The sequence below is a fragment of the Castor canadensis genome, chromosome 14, assembly GCF_047511655.1.
Source record: "Castor canadensis chromosome 14, mCasCan1.hap1v2, whole genome shotgun sequence".
Taxonomy (NCBI): Eukaryota; Metazoa; Chordata; class Mammalia; order Rodentia; family Castoridae; genus Castor; species Castor canadensis.
Genome location: NC_133399.1, coordinates 50,809,717 through 50,832,198, shown reverse-complemented (window position 1 = coordinate 50,832,198; position 22,482 = coordinate 50,809,717). Strand labels below are relative to the sequence as shown.

The 22,482-nt window shown below is 38.1% G+C and overlaps 1 long non-coding RNA gene across 1 annotated transcript in view; it reads left to right on the top strand.

Annotated features, from left to right (window-relative positions):
- Positions 1-22,161, top strand: part of LOC141416854 (uncharacterized) — a 31,939-nt gene extending 9,778 nt beyond the window's left edge. The window contains exons 4-5 of the long non-coding RNA XR_012441428.1: positions 7,695-10,245; positions 21,792-22,161. This is a non-coding gene — a long non-coding RNA (uncharacterized lncRNA). The remainder of the gene's footprint in view (positions 1-7,694; positions 10,246-21,791) is intronic.
- Positions 22,162-22,482: the final 321 nt, after the last annotated feature.

The window sequence follows — 22,482 nt, the reverse complement described above, 5'->3', positions numbered from 1 at the left end:
TGGGGGATGGGGGCACTGGCTCATTTTTGTCTTCTGATCCCCCAGAACCAAGAGGTGGGAAACAAATCTTCAGAAGAGACTGCTCAGAGACAAGCAGTGTGGAGACAAGGGTGGAATGCTGTCAAAGTTCAAATGGAGTCACTCATGCTAGACCTCTCAAAAATAACCAAGGTTGAGAGGATTGAGGAAATGGTTCTTGTACACATATGGCCATCTGGCGTTAAAGCCCTTCTAGACACAAACTCATATTTTTAGACAGGGTATTCTACTTAGAGACAAAATGACTATTTTTACTGGCTCTGAGCATGTCCTTTGATGCTTAAAGATGGTAGTTTTAATTTTTGTAAGCAATGAGTTTTCTTGGACTTATATACTGATAGTATATTGTTGCCATGGCAATTCTACTCAGTTAAAAGAAAAGAGATACTGTCTTTTTTTTTTCATTTTTCTTTTATTATTCATATGTGCATACAAGGCTTGGTTCATTTCTCCCCCCTGCCCCCACCCCCTCCCTTACCACCCACTCCACCCCCTCCCTCTCAATACCCAGCAGAAACTATTTTGCCCTTATTTCTAATTTTGTTGTAGAGAGAGTATAAGCAATAATAGGAAGGAACAAGGGTTTTTGCTGGTTGAGATAAGGATAGCTATACAGGGAGTTGACTCACATTGATTTCCTGTACGTGGGTGTTACCTTCTAGGTTAATTCTTTTTGATCTAACCTTTTCTCTAGTACCTGTTCCCCTTTTCCTATTGGCCTCGGTTGCTTTTAAGGTATCTGCTTTAGTTTCTGTGCGTTAAGGGCAACAAATGCTAGCTAGTTTTTTAGGTGTCTTACCTATCCTCACCCCTCCCTTGTGTGCTCTCGCTTTTATCATGTGCTCATAGTCCAATCCCCTTGTTGTGTTTGCCCTTGATCTAATGTCCACATATGAGGGAGAACATACGATTTTTGGTTTTTTGAGCCAGGCTAACCTCACTAAGAATGATGTTCTCCAATTCCATCCATTTACCAGCGAATGATAACATTTCGTTCTTCTTCATGGCTGCATAACATTCCATTGTGTATAGATACCACATTTTCTTAATCCATTCGTCAGTGCTGGGGCATCTTGGCTGTTTCCATAACTTGGCTATTGTGAATAGTGCTGCAATAAACATGGATGTGCAGGTGCCTCTGGAGTAACAGTCTTTTGGGTATATCCCCAAGAGTGGTATTGCTGGATCAAATGGTAGATCGATGTCTAGCTTTTTAAGTAGCCTCCAAATTTTTTTCCAGAGTGGTTGTACTAGTCTACATTCCCACCAACAGTGTAAGAGGGTTCCTTTTTCCCCGCATCTTCGCCAACACCTGTTGGTGGTGGTGTTGCTGATGATGGATATTCTAACAGGGGTGAGGTGGAATCATAGCGTGGTTTTAATTTGCATTTCCTTTATTGCTAGAGATGGTGAGCATTTTTTCATGTGTTTTCTGGCCATTTGAATTTCTTCTTTTGAGAAAGTTCTGTTTAGTTCACGTGCCCATTTCTTTATTGGTTCATTAGTTTTGGGAGAATTTAGTTTTTTAAGTTCCCTGTATATTCTGGTTATCAGTCCTTTGTCTGATGTATAGTTGGCAAATATTTTCTCCCACTCTGTGGGTGTTCTCTTCAGTTTAGAGACCATTTCTTTTGATGAACAGAAGCTTTTTAGTTTTATGAGGTCCCATTTATCTATGCTATCTCTTAGTTGCTGTGCTGCTGGGGTTTCATTGAGAAAGTTCTTACCTATACCTACTAACTCCAGAGTATTTCCTACTCTTTCTTGTATCAACTTAAGAGTTTGTGGTCTGATATTAAGATCCTTGATCCATTTTGAGTTAATCTTGGTATAGGGTGATATACATGGATCTAGTTTCAGTTTTTTGCAGACTGCTAACCAGTTTTCCCAGCAGTTTTTGTTGAAGAGGCTGCTATTTCTCCATCGTATATTTTTAGCTCCTTTGTCAAAGACAAGTTGGTTATAGTTTTGTGGCTCCATATCTGGGTCCTCTATTCTGTTGCAGTGGTCTTCATGTCTGTTTTTGTGGCAGTACCATGCTGTTTTTATTGTTATTGCTTTGTAATATAGTTTGAAGTCAGGTATTGTGATACCTCTTGCATTGTTCTTTTGACTGAGTATTGCCTTGGCTATTTGTGGCCTCTTGTGTTTCCATATAAATTTAACAGTAGATTTTTCAATCTCTTTGATGAATGTCATTGGAATTTTGATGGGAATTGCATTAAACATGTAGATTACTTTGGGGAGTATTGACATTTTTACTATGTTGATTCTACCAATCCATGAGCATGGGAGATGTCTCCACTTTCTATAGTCTTCCTCAATCTCTTTCTTCAGAAGTGTATAGTTTTCCTTGTAGAGGTCTTTCACATCTTTTGATAGGTTTACACCTAGGCATTTGATTTTGTTTGAGGCTATTGTAAATGGAATTGTTTTCATACATTCTTTTTCCGTTTGCTCATTGTTAGTGTATAGAAATGCTAATGATTTTTCTATGTTGATTTTATATCCTGCTACCTTGCTATAGCTATTGATGATGTCTAGAAGCTTCTGAGTAGAGTTTTTTGGGTCTTTAAGGTATAGGATCATGTCGTCTGCAAATAGGGATATTTTGACAGCTTCTTTACCTATTTGTATTCCTTTTATTCCTTCTTCTTGCCTAATTGCTCTGTCTAGGAATTCCAGTACTATGTTGAATAGGAGTGGAGATAGTGGGCATCCTTGTCTGGTTCCTGATTTTAGAGGGAATGGTTTTAATTTTTCTCTGTTAAGTATAATGCTGGCTGTAGGTTTGTCATATATAGCTTTTATAATGTTGAGGAACTTTCCTTCTATTCCTAGTTTTCTTAGAGCTTTTATCATGAAATGATGTTGGATCTTATCAAAGGCTTTTTCTGCATCTGTTGAGATGATCAAGTGGTTTTTGTCTTTGCTTCTGTTAATGTGGTTTATTACGTTTATTGATTTTCGTATGTTGAACCACCCCTGCATCCCTGGGATGAAGCCTACTTGGTCGTGGTGAATGATCTTTTTGATGTGTTGCTGAATTCGGTTTGCCATTATTTTGTTGAGGATTTTTGCATCAATGTTCATTAAGGAGATTGGCCTATAGTTCTCCTTTTTGGAGGTGTCTTTGCCTGGTTTGGGATGCGTGTAATACTGGCTTCATAAAATGTGTTCGGCAGTTTTCCTTCTCTTTCTATTTCGTGCAACAGTTTAAGGAGGGTTGGTATCAGTTCTTCTTTAAAGGTCTGATAGAATTCAGCAGAGAATCCATCAGGTCCTGGACTTTTCTTTTTGGGGAGACTCTTGATTGCTGCTTCAATTTCATTTTGTGTTATAGGTCTATTCAGGTGATTAATTTCCTCTTGGTTCAGTTTTGGATGATCATATGTATCTAGAAATCTGTCCATTTCTTTTAGATTTTCAAATTTATTTGAATATAGGTTCTCAAAGTAGTCTCTGATGATTTCCTGGACTTCCATGGTGTTTGTTGTTATCTCCCCTTTTGCATTCCTGATTCTACTAATTTGGGTTTTTTCTCTCCTCATTTTAGTCAGGTTTGCCAGGGGTCTATCGATCTTGTTTATTTTTTCAAAGAACCAACTTTTTGTTTCATTAATTCTTTGTATGGTTTTTTTGGTTTCTGTTTCGTTGATTTCAGCTCTTATTTTTATTATTTCTCTCCTATTTGTTTTGGGATTTGCTCGTTCTTGTTTTTCTAGGAGTTTGAGATGTATCATTATGTCATTGATTTGGGATCTATCAATCTTTTTAATATATGCACTCATGGCTATAAACTTTCCTCTCAAGACTGCCTTAGCTGTGTCCCATAGGTTCCGGTAGGTTGTGTTTTCATTTTCATTGACTTCCAGGAACTTTTTAATTTCCTCTTTTATTGCATCGATGATCCACTCTTCATTAAGTAATGAGTTATTTAGTTTCCATCTGTTTACATGTTTTTTGTCTTTACTTTTGTTGTTGAGTTCTACTTTTACTGCATTGTGGTCAGATAGTGTGCATGGTATTATTTCTATTTTCTTATATTTGCTGAGGCTTGCTTTGTGCCCTAGGATATGATCTATTTTGGAGAAGGTTCCATGGGCTGCTGAGAAGAATGTATATTGTGTAGAGGTTGGATGAAATGTTCTGTAGACATCAACTAGGTCCACTTGATCTATTGCATATTTTAGATCTTGGATTTCTTTATTGAGTTTTTGTTTGGATGACCTATCTATTGATGATAATGGGGTGTTAAAGTCTCCCACAACCACTGTGTTGGCGTTTATATATGCTTTTAGGTCTTTCAGGGTATGTTTGATGAAATTGGGTGCGTTGACATTGGGTGCGTACAGATTGATGATTATTATTTCCTTTTGGTCTATTTCCCCTTTTATTAGTATGGAATGTCCTTCTTTATCTCATTTGACCAATGTAGGTTTGAAGTCTACTTTGTCAGAGATAAGTATTGCTACTCCTGCTTGTTTTTGGGGGCCATTGGCTTGGTAAATCTTCTTCCAGCCTTTCATCCTAAGCATATGCTTATTTCTGTTGGTGAGATGAGTCTCCTGTAAGGAACAAATTGCTGGATCTTCTTTTTTAATCCATTTTGTCAAACGGTGTCTTTTGATGGGTGAATTAAGTCCATTAACCTTAAGCGTTAGTACTGATAGGTATGTGGTGATTCCTGCCATTTAGTTGTGTTAGTTGTTTGAAGATTTGATTGTGTGTACCTAAGTTGATGTTACTCTCTACTGTCTTGCTTTTTCTTATCCTGTGGTTTGGTGCTGCCTGCCTTTTCATGGTTAAGTTGGGTGTCACTTTCTGTGTGCAGAATCCCTTGCAGAATCTTTTGTAATGGTGGCTTTGTGGTCACATATTGTTTTAGTTTCTGCTTATCATGGAAGACTTTTATTGCTCCATCTATTTTGTATGATAGCTTTGCTGGATAGAGTATCCTGGGGTTGAAGTTATTTTCATTCAGTGCCCGGAAGATCTCACCCCACGCTCTTCTTGCTTTTAATGTTTCTGTTGAGAAGTCTGCTGTGATTTTGATCGGTTTACCTTTGTATGTTACTTTTTTTTTCTCTCTTACAGCCTTCAATATTCTTTCCTTAGTTTCTGAACCTGTTGTTTTAATGATGATATGTCGTGGAGTAGTTCTATTTTGATCTGGTCTGTTTGGTGTCCTGGAGGCCTCTTGCATTTGTATGGGAATATCTTTCTCTAGATTTGGGAAATTTTCCGTTATTATTTTGTGGAATATATTACACATTCCCTTCACTTGCACCTCTTGTCCTTCTTCGATTCCCATGATTCTCAAGTTTGGTCTTTTGCTGGAGTCAGTGAGTTCTTGCATTTTCTTTTCACAGGTCTTGAGTTGTTTAATTAATAGTTCTTCAGTTTTTCCTTTAATTACCATTTCATCTTCAAGTTCTGAGATTGTGTCTTCTGTTTGTTCTATTTTGCTGGATTGGCCTTCTGTTTTGTTTTGCAGTTCTGTTTCGTTCTTTTTTCTGAGGTTTTCCATATCCTGGCTGTTTTCTTCTTTATTGTTGTCTATTTTTGTCCTGAGTTCATTTATCCATTTATTCATTGTGTTCTCTCTTTCACTTTGGTGTTTATACAGTGCTTCTATGGTTTCCTTTATTTCTTCTTTTGCTTTTTCAAATTCTCTATTTTTATTGTCTTGGAATTTCTTGAGTGTCTCCTGTACATTTTGGTTGACCCTATCCAGTATCATCTCTATAAAATTCTCATTGAGTACTTGTATTATGTCTTCTTTTAAATTATTCTTGTGGGCTTCATTGGGTCCTTTGGCATAGTTTATCTTCATTTTGTTGGAGTCTGGCTCTGAGTTTCTGTTCTCTTCATTCCCCTCTGGTTCCTGTACTAATTTTTTGCTGTGGGGAAACTGGTTTCCTTGTTTTTTCTGTCTTCCCATCATTGTCCTTGGTGTTGTTACTGTCCCTGTACTGTGTGTAATTAAGTATTTTCTAGCTTGTAATAATAACAATGGTAATATTGAGAATGGAAGAGTGAGCTGAGATGGAAAGCAAGAAGTTAAAGAAAAGGGGAAAACAAATATACAGACAAGAGGGAGAAAGCAGAACAAGGTATCAGACAAGAGAGTTTCAAAGGTATAAACAGGGAGTGTTAGTGTACTAATCGACAGTAAGCTGAACAGACATTAGAGAGACAGAGAGAGGATTGAAAATCAAAGATAAAAAAATAAAAAATAATTAAATGAAAGTAATATCTATATATAAAAATGAATTAAAACAAAATGGAAAATAGAAAATTAAAAAAAAAAACAAAAAACTTCCAAGTTTATATGCAATGCAGTTTCAGTCTTAATAATTTGGGTGTCCGTCTCAATCTCCAGTCCTAGAGTTGGTGCCTCAGATGTTGTTCTGTAGTTGTCTCATCAAAGGGGCTGCATAAAGTAGAACAAAACTACACACACACACACACACACACAAAAAAAGCCCCACCAAGTGTCCGCAGTTCAAATGCAATACAGTTTCAGTAAGTTTTTCGGCTTGCAGGTGTAATTCGGTTGTTCTCTCATCAAAGGTAGGGAGAAAAAGAAAAAAAAGTGTCTGGAGACGGTTCTGAGAGTGGTGTCTGCAACTGTGGCTTGCCTGCCTGCTGCTCTCAGCCTGTAGCTGGCGGCATTATTTATGCAGATCTCTGGGGTGAGCTAGCACTCACCTGGTCCCACAGGCTTTGTTTGCTCAGAGTTCTCCTGTGCGGGAGCCTCTGCTACAGGCTTTCCCCTTTCCAAGCACTGGGAAAGGTGACACTGCCCCCTCGTTGTCAGGCCTGCATGTTTATTTACAGTTCATGTGGGAGGTGGGTCTTCCCCCCTCTCCTCTGAAGTTTTCCTCCCACTGCCACTTTCAGAAGCTTTCCTGCTCCTGCTTACTGGGCGGTGCTGCTGCTCCTGCCTGCCATGTTTGTTTACAGTTCACGTGGGAAGTTGGTCTTCCCTCCTCTCACAAGCTTCCCCACTCCTGGTTGCTGGGCACGCGCCCTGCTCCCACCAGAGGCTCTCTGGCCCACCTGGCTTGTTTATTTACAGTCCCGGGAAGGATTCCCTTCCCCCAATCTTCAGCTCTCAGGGCGCCCCACCCTCTTTCCAGCGTGTCTTAACTGTTCTTATTGCTTATTACTCAGTTTCTCTTTTTTTTCCCGGGTGGAGGTCAGTCTGTCCAGGCGGCTATGCTGCTCTGGCCCAGGCTTGTCTATGGGGGTACCGCGGTACCACGAAGCTCACCTGGTCCGCATCTTCCCAAGCAGTATGGGCGCCGGCCACTGGCGGCCCCGGGGGCCCTCCTCGTTTCTCTGTTTAACGTGAAGTGGAGATTCTCTGCACCGGCTGGAGATGTGGAGGGGTCAAAGTTATGCCTTTTCTCAGTGATTATGCCTGCAAAGTGTGTCTCCAGCGTCTCTCCAAGATTTCACTATAGGAGGGTCGCTTTCTGCTTCCTACCTCTAGCCGCCATCTTGGAATCCTCCCCCGAGATACTGTCTTGGTAAAAAAACAAAAATGTCCAACCATTAAAACCCCATTAGTGGGGATCTTTTGTTGTTGTCTATGCCCACCTCAGTTAAAGTAATAAATATTGCTGCCTGGATCCACCACAGCCAAGTAAAGCCAGCCTCTCCTGAGTGGGAGTGTGTCCCTGACCCAGCCTCACCTTCCAAGATCACCTCTGGAACACCTGCGCCCTTCCTTGGCAGGACTCCACTTCCCAGGAGACAACAGGGGACCACAAACAATGGGACATCAGGCCTGCTCTAGTCACTCCAAAAGCTGACTAGTCTACACACGGAGAAATCTCAAACATGGGACATACCCCTGCTCTCCTCTACACACTTGGACTCTTAGCTTTTGGGTTGGCCCTTACAAGGTTTTTCCCATGTACTAAATGTTATAAGAAAGTCATTGTTGGGACCTCCACACAGCCATACTTTGTATCATGTACCCACCAACAGGTCAGATGTTACATCGGCTCATATACTCCTAGGTTAGCGAGGTTGCTGGTAAGTGATACTAAAAGTCCCAGGGTAAAGAAAACAATGCAGACTACATTTGTCATAAAAAGCAGGGCAATGGGTCTTATCCTAGGAGCAGGGTTAATATTACCCTGACTGGTCCCCCTGGCATTGTGGTCTATCAGAACCATTATGGAGGCCACTATAAAAAGGAAAATGGCCACGCATGTAATGATGCTGTGAAAATACAAACCCCTAGATGAAGATGATGCTTTTTGACTCTAAGTGGGTTCCAAGCATCAAAGTGTGTCTGTGTGTGGAGGTGATGTAGCAGGGAGGAAGACCAGAAGAGAAACAGGCTGTGTTCTGATAATGAGGCAGGGGGAAGGGACGGCAAAGCAGAGAGATAAAACTTAAAGAACTGAGACATGAAGAAGGTCACAAAGTACTAGGGGAATGAAATAGCTAATGAAGTCATATGTAGCCATTTGTGGGTTGAGCTTTGGTTTTTGCTTCTGTAACCTGCTTGCAAGGGTATATAAGGTGAGACAGATCTCTTTGTTCTCAGGGCTCAGTCTTTGGACACGAATCTGCTGGGTCTATGCTGGCACAATAAAACATTGCTTCCTGCTAAACTGCCTCAATGCCCTGTATCTCAGCTTGAGATTCCCACAACACATACAAATGTAGATGTATGTATATGATAATTTTTATCCATTCATCCCTTGTTGAGCAAGAACTACAATTTTGTAAAGCAATGTTAAATAAAGATCCATAGTAGAATGAATAGAGATATATCAGCCTATAAAAATGATCCTTTTCTATTAGAAGTGCTGGTAGGAACAACATTCATAGAGCTGGAGGCAAAACTTGACAAACTTCCAGATCTTTTGTGAACATAAATTGTCAGATCTCTGGGTCATGGTATCATCCATGTTTCACGTTTTGAGATACTGCCATACTATTTTCCCAAGAAGCTGTACAACAATGAATGAGGGATTCAATTCTTCATTTTTTGTCAGTACTTGTTATTTGTCTTTTTGGTTAATAGCCTTCATGGTGCACTTGAAATGAAATGGTAACTCATGGTTTCTCTAAATCTAACTCAAAATTATCAAACTAGCTTGATACTTTCAATGACTCCCTTTGATTATGTGGATTTGTACTACTCCATAAAAGTGCTTCCAAGATAGAAATTTCTTGGGACTACATAGTTCTTAACAAGTTAGCATAATTAATAGTAGCATATTTAGCTATTATTATAAATTTAGTGTCTTTCTAGGGTGAAAGAAACAGAGATTTTGTATACTGGTTTAAAAGACTGTTTTTAAACATACAACAGAACTACCAGCTTCAGTTTTAACTTCCAAGCAATGTTAGAAAATTTACACAGAAACTTAAGGCTTCACTTTAAAAGGCTTTACTTTTAGTGTATCTAAGACATTTTCTCAAATGCTGTGAAATTTTATGTAGCATGTATACACACACGTAAACACTTAACAACAAGATTTTCTATTGTCTGCCCCCTAGGTTTTTTTCTATTTTTAGGTGCCACCAGAATTTGAACTCAGGTCCTCACACTTCCTAGGCACTTACTCTAACACTTGAGTATACCACCATGCCCAGTTGAGATGGGCCTCACAATAATGCCCAGTCTGGTCTTGAAGCATGATCCTCCTGATCTCCACCCTACCAGTAGCTAGGATTATAGGCATGAAAACCCATACCTGGACAGAAGTTACACCTTTATGCTTCGTTTTGTAATTATCTGTAATTATTCTTTGCTTTTTGTTAGGAACCAAAAGCCACAGCCTGACAAGGTTGCTGTGGCTTAGCAGCATTCCAACAAGGTCGGAATCTGCAGGTGCACCATACCTCTATCATGGTGGGAAGGAACACTGAGTGGCTTCTCTTGACTAAAAAGAAGTTTATACTTAGTCAAGGACACTGGCAGTAAAAATGCAGGGTGGAAAACAGAAAGGTTGTAACTAGGTCAGGGTGTTTTTGATGTTTAAGTCTCTTCCTCTTTTGTATAAAGCTGGCTGAGAAAAATAAAATTTTGCCAGTTGGTCATCAGCCTCCTGGCCCTCTTGATATGTGGCTTGTCTTGTCTTGTTCATTCCTGCCCTGAGCCCTTTCAGGTTAAGGACCTCTGTGATCCCGGCAGGTGGCGCTCCCAAACAGGGTCACGAACAGAGACTTAAGGTAAGGAAGGCTCCGGAGTTGCACATAAATATGATTTTAGTTTCAGTTCAAGGATACAGAGCAACATTGAGAGAGAAATGGGTCAACAAGTAAGTAAGGAGCAGGCTCTCTTTACAGAAATTTTATGTTCGATGTGTAATAGAGGTTGTAAAGTGTCTAAAAGTCAGCTTAGATGGTTTTTGTCTTATGTCCAAGAGTGCACTTGAAGTTGTTATAATTGCCTAGAAGGTAACACCCACGCACAGGAAATCAATGTGAGTCAATGCCCTGTATAGCTATCCTTATCTCAACCAGCAAAAACCCTTGTTCCTTCCTATTATTGCTGATACTCTCTCTACAACAAAATTAGAAATAAGGGCAAAATAGTTTCTGCTGGGTATTGAGGGGGGGGAGAGGGAGCGGGCGGAGTGGGTGGTAAGGGAGGGGGTGGGGGCAGTGGGGAGAAATGAACCAATCCTTGTATGCACATATGAATAATAAAAGAAAAATGAAAAAAAAAAAAGAAGTTGTTATAATTGTTATAACAACTATTATAACAACTGGTATAACAATTGTTATAGTTGTTATAATTGTGTTTCATTGTGTAAGTTTTGTGTATGTCTATGGTATAATTAATTTATTAGAGACAAAAATGTAATAGCTATGATAACAATCTTATTAAAAACTGGGGCTGACTCAAAACACTGTTCCTAAAATTGACTCTTACTTCAGCTATCAATCTACCCAAAATGAGTCCAAAAAAAAAAAAAAATAGAATGGGACACGTCTTAATCTACTCGTAAAAGTTTTTAAAAATAATTTATCAATGTACTTGTGGCCACTTAGTTAATTTTTACATGTTCTTGAGCTCTTGAATCTATGCGTGCTTAAATTGACATTTATGGCATGCCTAATTTAAAACTTTTTTACACATGCATGTATTTAAACATCTTTAGGATGGTTCTTATTATAAAATTAATGTAAAGAAATACAAAGCTTCTGTTCTCTTCTCTCCCTGACCTCTTCTGCCACTAATTTTAGGAAAAAATTTTTAAAGGTTATATCAGTCAGGTCTAACTAAATTATAGGCATTATTTTATGGATAGTAATCTTAGTCTGCTTCATTTCATCATAAGTAATTTAAATTCAATTCCTTTATTATTATATCTGTATATTTAGTTATAAATATAATATATAATAAATGTTATATTTATTAATATACCTTTTAACAAATGGTGTCTTTATAGGTTACTTATTGTATAAAAACAACTTAAACTTGCCTTTCTATATAGGTCTATCTAATAAAAATAAGGCTAATTAAAAAAATTTTATTTAAATTTAAATTTAAAATTCTTATAAAGGTTATTTTAAAATACAAGTTACAAAGTGATAAAGTTGACTATAACCTAAGAGTTGCCTAAAAGATTTTTTGGGGTCATATCAAACTAAAGTCTAATTCCCTATGTCCATAAAATAATAAGGCTATCTTAATATTGTTCTGCTCTGAGTAACATCTACAAAAACCTGTTATAAAAAAAGATTTTATCAAAGAAATTACTTGTGTTTTCTGTTGATCTTGTCAAGTTTTGAGGACTACTAAATCAGAGTTCATTTAGGTATTCACTCATACAAAGGTCTCTTAAATGACCACCTTATAACTGTGTTCTGTGTCTATACTTTAAATATGATACGAACATTTACAAAGTTAAAAGTGTCAATTTATGTAAAATGATGAGCTAAAGCTCTCTTTTATTCAAAAGTGTTACATTTAACCTGCATCCTGACAGTCAGCCCCTGTTTGCCTTTAAAGATTCCACAAACCCTTCATGGCAACTAACAAACAGTTTTACCACAGGGTTTAGAGACAGCAGGCTTACTCCCTGAGTCACCTACTTAGGTGAGGTCTTAAAGGGACAGGCTCACATTCTGAGTCATAAACAAATTGCCCAGTCCTCCATTTCCCACTCCCCCATACCATAAAGAAGATTAGAGCTTTCTTGGGAGTTACAGGATTTTAAAGAATCTGGATCCCGGCACCCTGTGATATTAAGGACTTACTCTATTAAAAAAAGAAATGACAGTCCATTTTTCAGCAGTCTTATTTCATACCATTGCCTTATGGATGTGTTCCAAGTCCATATTACAGTTACAAAGTGCCTAACAAAAACATCTGTAAATCAACATGTGTATATTCTTAAATCTTGAGGTTGGGACAACATAAAAGACTCAGCCCTAAAACTATTCTACCATTTAGAGTATATCATTTTTTCACTGCAAAAAAATTATTAAATTTAGCATTCTCATAAGAGTGCTTGTTTACTCTCTTAAAAAAATGTTAGAGCAACTCTCACACTTAGGCCATTTCTAGAAAGTGAACTACAAAATGTTAGAACTGGCATGAATCTTAGATGTGATTTAGTTAATCAGAGGAAATACATTCCCCTCCACTACTCTTAGAAAAACCCAAGATGCAAATAAATAAGAGACAGGAGATTGATTCTCCTGTCAACTTTCCTCATATTTGAGAAACCAAAAATAAACCGTCATTTTTAGGCCTGGACTCTAAATGCAAGTGAGACAAAACCATAATACACCTCCTATCTCTAATTTTTAAGATCATAAATTCTTCTACAATGCTCCACTCTTCTATTTACCCCAGGCCAATAACTCTCATTGTTAGCAAGTCTATTAGGACCATGAGATGAAACAAAAAAGTATGTTGACATCCATAGGATACTATAACCATAAATCACTGTAAACAGTTTTATCATCTGCAAAATATTTAAAGATAGTTTGAGAAATTTAATGTACTAATCCATGAAATATATAAACAAAAAATGTAAATAAATATTAAACATTAATATTACATTTAACCACAATGTCACTTAAAATATGTATAAAAGTAAAGATGGATGGTTAATGTGTAGTTTATTGCTTCTCAGAAGTCAGTAATATAGGATTTTTATTTAAAATTAAAAATTTTAAGGTCTGGGGTACAGCTCAGTGATAGTGTTTGCCTGGCATGTTAGAGACCTTGGTTTGGTTCCCAGTACCATAAATAAACAAACAAATAAATAAATAAATGTATATGTGTGTGTATATATATATATATACACACACATATATAAAACATATCATTCAGAGGGAAACCTTCCATTTTTGATCACATAAACATGTAAATTTATTATGCTAGATAAAATTAGCCACACACCTACTGTGTCATAAGGCTTGTATAAAAAATTTTAAAATCGAATCATAAAAAGAGAAAACAAAATGGTAGGTACTTACCAGGACTTGAGTTGGAGTAAAAAATAAATAAAGAGATGCTGGTTAATGGGTAAACATTTTCACTTATGAGGTGGGTATACTCTGGTAATCAGATGTGCAGCATGGTGACTATGGTTAATACTATATTATTTTTTATTATTCATTTATTCACATATGCATATATTGTTTGGGTCATTTCTCCCCCGTCCCCCTCCTGCATACTCTCCCCCCTTCCCCCTCACTTCCAGGCAGAACCTGTTCTCCCCTTATCTCTAATTTTCTTGAAGAAAAGACATAAGCATAGTAAGGAAGACAAAGCATTTTTGCTAGTTGAGTTAAGGATAGCTATACAGAAAGATTCCTAGCATTGCTTTCATGTACAAATGTGTTACAACACATGTTGATTCATCTCTAACTGACCTTTATACTGGTTCCTCATCCCTTTCTCATGTTGACTTCTGTTGCTGCAAGGTTTCTGTATTAGTTCCTCTGGAGTGGGGACATCAAATGCTTTCATGTTTTGCGTTTTCTACCTATTCCTATATCTCTCTTATGTGCTCTCCCCTTGTCATGTGATGCAAGTCCCATCACATTGCTGCATTTGCCCTAGATCTAAAGTCCACATATGAGGGAGAACACATGATTTTTGGTCCTCAGAGCCTGGCTACAGTTGCTCAGAATGATGTTCTTCAGTTCAACCCATTTACCTTCAAATGATAAGATTTCATTCTTCTTCATGACTGAGTAAAATTCCATTGTGTATAAATACCACATTTTCTTGATCCACTCAACAGTAGTGGGGCATCTTGGTTATTTCCATAACTTGGCTATTGTGAATAGTGCTGCAATAAACATGGGTGTGCAGGTGTCTCTGGAGTAACCTGTATTGCATTCCATTGGGCATATCACCAGCAGTGGGATTGCTGGATCATATGGCAGATCTATGTCTAGATTTTTAAGAAGCCTCCAAATTTTTTTCCAGAGTGGTCACACCAGCTTGCATTCCCACCAGCAGTGTACGAGGGTTCCTTTTTCCTCACATCCCCACCAACACCTGTTGTTGGTGGTGTTTTTGATGATGGCTATTCTAACAGGAGTGAGATGGAATTTTAGCATGGTTTTGATTTGCATTTCCTTTATGGCTAGAGATGGTGAGCATTTTTTCATGTGTTTTGGCCATTTGAATTTCTTCTTTTGAGAAAGTTCTGTTTAGTTCAGTTGCCCATTTCTTAATTGGTTCATTGATTTTAGGAGAGTTTACTTTAAGTTACCTGTATATTCTGGTTATCAGTCCCTTGTCTGATGTATAGCTGGCAAATATTTTCTCCCACTCTGTGGGTGGTCTCTTCAGTTTACAGACCATTTCTTTTGTTGTGCAGAAGTTTTTAATTTTATGAAGCCCCATTTGTCCATTCTTTCTCTTAGTTGCTGGGCTGCTGGGGTTCTACTGAGGAAGTCTTTGCCTATACCTATTAATTCCAGAGTGTTTCCTGCTCCTTCCTGTAGTAACTACAGGGTTTTAGGTCTTATATTAAGGTCCTTATCCATTTGAGTTGATACTAGTACAGGGCAATAGACATGGGTCTAATTTCAGTTTCTTGCAGATGGATAACCACTTTTCCCAACAACATTTCTCGAAGAGACTGTCTTTCTCCATCATATATTTTTGGTGCCTTTATCAAAAGAGGTGGGTATAGTTGTGTGGGTTCATAGCTGGATCCTCTATTCTGTTCCACTGTTCTTCATGTCTGTTTTTGTGCCAGTACCATGCTGTTTTTATTGCTACTGCTTTGTAATATAGTTTGAAGTCAGGTGTTGTGATACCTCCAGCATTGCTCTTTTTGCTGAGTATTGTCTTGGCTATTCACAGTCTCTTGTGTTTCTGTTTCTTTATTTTTTCTGAGGTTTTCCATATCATGGGTTACTTCCTCTTTAATATTGTCAGTTTTTGCCCTTAATTCATTTATCTCTCTGTTTATGGTGTTCTTTGTTTCAGTTTGGTGTTTATTTAGGTCTCCTATTATTTCATTTATTTAATTCTGTGTTTTCTTATATTCTTTATTTTTATTGTCTTGGAATTTTTTGAGTGCCTCCTGTATGTTTTGGTTGACCATGTCTAGTAACATCTCTATGAAATTCTCATTAATTACTTGCATGATTTCTTCTTTCAGAATGTTCTTATGGACTTTATTGGGTTCCTTGGTATAGTTTATCTTTGTTTTGTTGGAGTCTGGATCTGGGTATCCATTTTCTTCATTTCGCTCTAAATCCTGTACTGCTTTATTTTTGGGGAGAGTATCGTTTCCATCCCTTTTTTGTCTACCTATATTTCCACTAGGTACTGTTTCTGTCCTGGACTATGTGTAATTTAGTATTAGCTGGATTACACTATTAATACTAAGAAAACCAACAGAGAAGGAGAAAAAAGAGAAAGAGAAGGAAAGATGAAAATAAAGTGAAATAATGGGAAAATGTTGGGTGATCAAACAGCAAACCAGATAGCCAAACCCTTAAAGAAGGAAAAAACAGTTCTGGAACAGTAGAATTGTAGTCTTAGTTGTTCAGTTTTTACTCCTTCAGCATCCAGTCCTGTCTGTCTGTGCCTCTTAGGCAGGTTTGGAGCCCTCCTATGGCCCCCTGATGAGCAGGAGACTGGTGGGGCAGCTATCTGGCCAGCCTGTAAAGCTGGGGCCAGCGGGGCATGGATCTGGTGGTCCCATGTGGATTTGGAGTTTGGCAGGGCCTGAGGAATGGGAGGCCCGAGGATCAGTGATCCCTGTGGGGCAGGAATACAGCAGTTCCATGTAGAGCTGGGGCCCAGCAGGGCCCAAAGGGCAGGGATCCTGGTGGAGTGTGGTCCGGTGGGTCCCGAGGGACAGGGTACCCAAGGGGCGGTGAACCTGCTGAGGTGTGGATCCGTGTGGTCTCATGAGGAGCTGGGGCCTGGCGAGGACCGAGGGGCAGAAAACCTGGTGGCGCATGGGTCCACACAGTCCCATGTGGAGCAGGGGCCTGGCAGGACTGGAGGGCCAGGGAGCAGTGGCTCTGTGGGCCTATTGGGCTGGGACTTGGCAGGCCGGCTGTTCTTTTAGTAGACTGTGGTGTGGAGAAGCCTTCCACGATCTAGGGGTTTAGAGTGCCATACTTTCAGCTATCCCTTGTGCTTTACCCCAGCCAAGTGGGTCTCCAGCATCTCAGCAAAGTCCCTGGTTTACGGAGCTCATGCAGTCTGTGACTGTGTCTCAGTCACCATCTTGGATGGTAATTAAAATTGCTAAAGAGAGTAAGGGAATTACAAACTCCTGAAGAACGAGATCAAGGAAGACTACAGAAGATGGAAAGATCTCCTGTGCTCATGGATTGGTAGAACCAACATAGTAAAAATGATTACACTACCAAAAGCAATCTACATGTTTAATGCAATTCCCATCAAAATCCCAATGACATTCATCACAGAGATTGAGAAATCTACTCTAAAGTTCATTTGGAAACACAAGAGACTGTGAATAGCCAAGACAATACTCAGCAAAAAGAGCAATGCTGGAGGTATCACAATACCTGATTTCAAACTGTATTACAAAGCAATAGCAATAAAAACAGCATGGTACTGGCACAAAAACAGACATGAAGAACAGTGGAACAGAATAGAGGATCCAGCTATGAACCCACACAACTATACCCACCTCTTTTGACAAAGGCACCAAAAATATATGATGGAGAAAAGACAGCCTGTTCAACAAATGTTGCTGGGAAAAGTGTTTATCCATCTGCAAGAAACTGAAATTAGATCCATGTCTATCACCCTGTACTAGTATCAACTCAAATGGATCAAGGACCTTAATATCAGACCCATAACTCTGAAGTTACTACAGGAAGGAGCAGGAAACACTCTGGAATTAATAGGTATAGGCAAAGACTTCCTTAATAGAACCCCAGCAGCTCAGCACTAAGAGAAAGAATGGGCAAATGGGATATCATGAAATTAAAAACTTCTGCACAACAAAATAAATGGTCTGTAAACTGAATATTTTCTCCCACTCTGTGGGAGAAATATTTGCCAGCTATACATTAGACAAAAGACTGATAACCAGAATATACAGGGAACTTAAGAAACTAAGTGCTCCTAAAATCAATGAACCAATTAAGAAATGGGCAACTGACCTAAATAGAACTTTCTCAAAAGAAGAAATTCAAATAGCCAAAAAACACATGAAAAAATGTTCACCATCTCTAGCCATAAAGGAAATGCAAATCAAAACCATGCTAAAATTCCATCTCACTCCTGTTAGAATAGCCATCATCAAAAACACCACCAACAACAGGTGTTGGTGAGGATGTGGGGAAAAAGGAACCCTCGTACACTGCTGGTGGGAATGCAAGCTGGTGTGACCACTCTGGAAAAAAATTTGGAGGCTTCTTAAAAATCTAGACATAGATTTGCCATATGATCCAACAATACCACTCCTGGTGATGTACCCAAAGGAATGCAATACAGGTTACTCCAGAGACACCTGCAAACCCATGTTTATTGCAGCACTATTCACAATAGCCAAGTTATGGAAACAACCAAGATGTCTTACTACTGATGAATGGATCAAGAAAATGTGGTATTTATACACAATGGTATTTTACTCAGCCATGAAGAAGAATGAAATCTTATCATTTGCAGGTAAATGGATGGAACTGGAGAACATCAGTTTGAGCGATGTTAGCCAGGCTCAGAAGACCAAAAATCATATGTTCTCCCTCATATGCAGACTTTAGATCTAGGGCAAATGCAGCAATGTGATTGGACTTGGATCACATGACAAGGGGACAGCACATACAGGAGATATGGGAATAGGTAGAAAACCCAAAACATGAAAGCATTTGATGTCCCGACTCCAGAGGAACTAGTACAGAAACCTTAAAGCAACAGAGGTGAACATGAGAAGGGGATCAGGAACCAGTGTGAAGATCAGTTAGAGATGAATCAACATGTGTTGTAACACATTTGTACATGAAAGCAATGCTAGGAATCTTTCTGTATAGCTATCCTTAACTAGCAAAAATGCTTTGTCTTATTATGCTTATGTCTTTTCTTCAAGAAAATTAGAGATAAGGGCAGAACAGGTTCTGCCTGGAACCGAGCGGAGGAGTGAGGTAGAGGGTGGGGGAGGGGAGAAATGACCCAAACAATGAATGCACATGTGAATAAATGAATAATAAAAAATAAATAAATAAAACAAGTTGCCCATGTAAGAGTTCACTGTGAACATTGGACCCCAACAAAATATGTTATGTTTTATGAATAATAATAAAAAAAGAGAGTAACTATAAGTGTTTTAAACACACACACACACCAACTATGTGAGGTGATGGTTGTGTTAATTAAGTTGACCATGGTAAACATTGTGGTAATACAATAAATGATCACCTTGTATACCTTAAGTATATACAATTTTCTTTGTAAATTATATCTCAATAAAACTGGACAAAAAAAAGTCAGTACAGTTTTACCAGACAAAAATCCAGAGGTTTACAGCCTGTGTTTTAAAAGCCTTATGAGAGCAACTGTTTCCTGCATTCTGCCAATTACAAGACTTTGTCAAGTTTTAGTTTTACGATTTTGTAGGCATCATAAAGTTACTTTATGTTTAAAATGCTATTTCTCTTTCTATTGTCTAAAAATATTTCTAAGAGATATAGACCAATTCAAAATATCCTTTTCTAAGTGCACCAGCTTTGGTAAATTGTTGTTTTCAAAGAGTTTGCTATTTCATGTTCATTTTAAAATTTATAGACATCAAGTTATGTCTTTTTATTTTTTGTAAAATGTATTATGGGGTCACTTAATTTTGTTCCTGGTATTAGTATTCTGTATCTTTTCTCTTTTATTTTTAACCACACTTGCTAAATTTTACTAATTTTATTACATTTTTGTAAACCAACTTTTGGCTTGATTTTCACTCTTTGCTTTTTAATTAGTATTAGTAATTTATTAATTACACTTTCTTTAACCAGGTGTTCATTTTTTAATTTTAACATTTAGACAGTTATTTTTCAGCCTTTCTTCTTTTGTCATGTATGGCAAGATTATCAATTCCCCTATGAAGTGTTGTGTCATATTATACTGTATTTTATTTCAAAAGATTTAAAATTTCTGTTGTGTTTCTTTTTTGACCCACAAATAATTCATATTATTTTACATAATTTAAGGTAGCTAAGACCTTCATTTTTAAAACCAATGATTCCTAATCTAATACCACTGTTGTCAAAAAATATATTCTCTAATATGTTCTTTGATATTTGTCAAAACTTAGTAACTAAAAAAAAAATGTTGCTTTAACTGTCACTTAAAAAATACATATTCTATCTTTGTTGTATCCATTGTTCTATATAGATATGTATATAGATATAGACATGTTTATAGACATATTTATTTAGATATGTCAATTAGGTTAAGGCATTGTTAAATGTACACACCAAATGCTTAAAACTCAATTATTAAAATAAAAAGGGGGAATACAGTATGCCACTCCTGCAAATAGACTTAATCACACTCTTTTTTGTTTAAAAATTTTAAAATGTAGATAAACAGGGATGGTCAGCAGCAAAAGATTTTGGGGCCCTTCTAAACAGACTCATCCTCTAGTCATGTGGATGGATCCACTGACAAATCAATGGATAGGCCCCAACCCTGTGTTAATGTGGGGTAGAGGCTTTCTTTGTATTTCCCCAGGGATGCTGATTCTCCTCATTGGATTCCAGAAAGATTGGGGAGACATCATGAGTTCTCCGGTGATTCCCAAAGTGGTGGACAAGATCAACCGAGGAGTAAAAAGGATAAAAATAACTCAGAGATTGCTCCCTCATCCAGTAAAGAAGGCATGTAATACCCATGCCTCTCCTCTGCCTACATGGGGTCAAATCAAAAAGTTGGCTGCAGAGGGCGAGGAGTTGTTGTGACATACATCACAACCTCAGACATCAGAGGCCTTGTTTTTGACCATGGTCGTCATACTCTCCTGTCAGAACGATGGCATTGAATGTTTGGATATTCAGTGACTACTCAAATTTCCAGTGCCTTGGGCTCGCAAGATGATTTTACTGAATTACATTGGCATACTGTTATTAAGATGGGATTTCCCAGTCATTATTCTCTTGATCAACAAGGCCACCTAGGGGCCTTCCTCCTTGTCCTGATCTGCATAAAAAGTTTTATGGAACTCCTCTTTGGTTGAATTGTTAAGCAACCCTTGGATAGGTACAGGACAAATGAACATCTCTGGGACTGGTCTCAAAGACTACCTGTGTCTACCCATGAGGGGGATTGGGTCACAACTGCAGAATGGATCTCACCCATATTGGTTACATTTTTTGGAGTGATGCAAAAGATATTTGGCAGCTGGTAGCAGCTGTGTGTCCTGTGACGGTGTCATCAACACAGCACTATCAGATTGTGTATCATAATATAACTGCATGTATCTCTCCACCTTATCTTTTACTAACAGGTCATGTCATGATAGCTAAACATAGTAATAGAACCCCTTACCTTTACTACAACATCACCTGTGAACATTGTATTTTAACTGATTGTATTAATACTCAAGACCTTTAGATCAAAAAAGGATACTGATAGTGAATCAGCCTGCTTTTGTTATGCTCCCTGTGCAGATAAATAGTACTTTATATGACAATCCAGGAGTACAGGCTTTACTAGAAATTGAAAAAGCTTTAACCAGGCACAAAAGAGTTGTTGGCCTTATTATTGCTGGAGTTTTTGCTCTGATGTCACTTATTGCTTCTGCTGTGGCATGCACTGTAGCCTTGTCACAAAGTATCCAAACAGCTCATTATGTTAATCATTTGGCTAAGAATGTGTCTTTAACATTAATATCTCAAGAAGCTATTGACAAAAAGGTGAGACATGACTTGATGCCTTAAAATCAGTAGTTGTGTTGCTTGGGGATGAGGTACAAGCCATAAAGACCCGTGTGTCCCTGCACTGTCACTCTTCCTACCAATGGATTTATATCACAGCTAAACCTTATAATGAGTCTCAACGGAGCTGGGAATGTATTAAACAGCATTTAAAAGGAGTCTGGTCTCATACTAACCTGAGTTTAGATTTAGTTGCTCTGCATCAAGAAATATGAAACATACAAAACAGTAATTTGTCTATCATTCAACCCTCAGATGTGGCCACCTGGGTGTTAGATGCTTGAAATATGTTAGATGTTTTAATATATTAAGACACTCATTTTAGATTATGCTTGGAATGGCTTTTCTAATTTTACTTATTCTGTGTTTATTTCCAGTCATCTGCCAAATTGGCATGTACCAGCTCTTCAAATCAAAAGCAGACCTTCACCATGTTCAATTAAAAAATATAAAAGAGAGGAGATGTTGGAAACCAAAAGTCACAGTCTGACAAGGTTGCTGTGGCTTAGCAGCATTCCAACAAGGTCAGAATCTGCAGCTGCACCATGCCTCTATCACAGTGGGAAGGAACTCTGAATGGTTTCCCTTGACTAAAAAGAAGTTTATACTTAGTCAAGGATACTGGCAGTAAAAATGCAGGGTGGAAAACACAGACAGGTTGTAACTAGGTCAGAGTGTTTTTGATGTTTAAATCTCTTCCTCTTTTGTATAAAGCTGGCTGAGAAAAATAAAATTTTGCCAATTGTTCATCAGCCTGCTGGCCCTCTTGATATGTGGCTTGCCTTGTCTTGTTCACTCCTTCCCTGAGCCCTTTCAGGTTAAGGACCTCTGTGATCCTGGTACTTTTTATTTGTATTCTTATTACTGTTCTTATTGTATGCCCAACTTCAATAACTTCCTTTAATATTTGTTTAAGGTGGCTCTTCTAGTGATGAATGCTATCAGGCTTGTTTGTCTTGAAATGTCTTTTTAATTTCCTTTGTGATGAATAGCTTTGCTGGATATAAGAGTTTTTGTTGACAGTTTTTTTTTCTTTTACACATTGAATATGTAAAGTCAACTCATGGC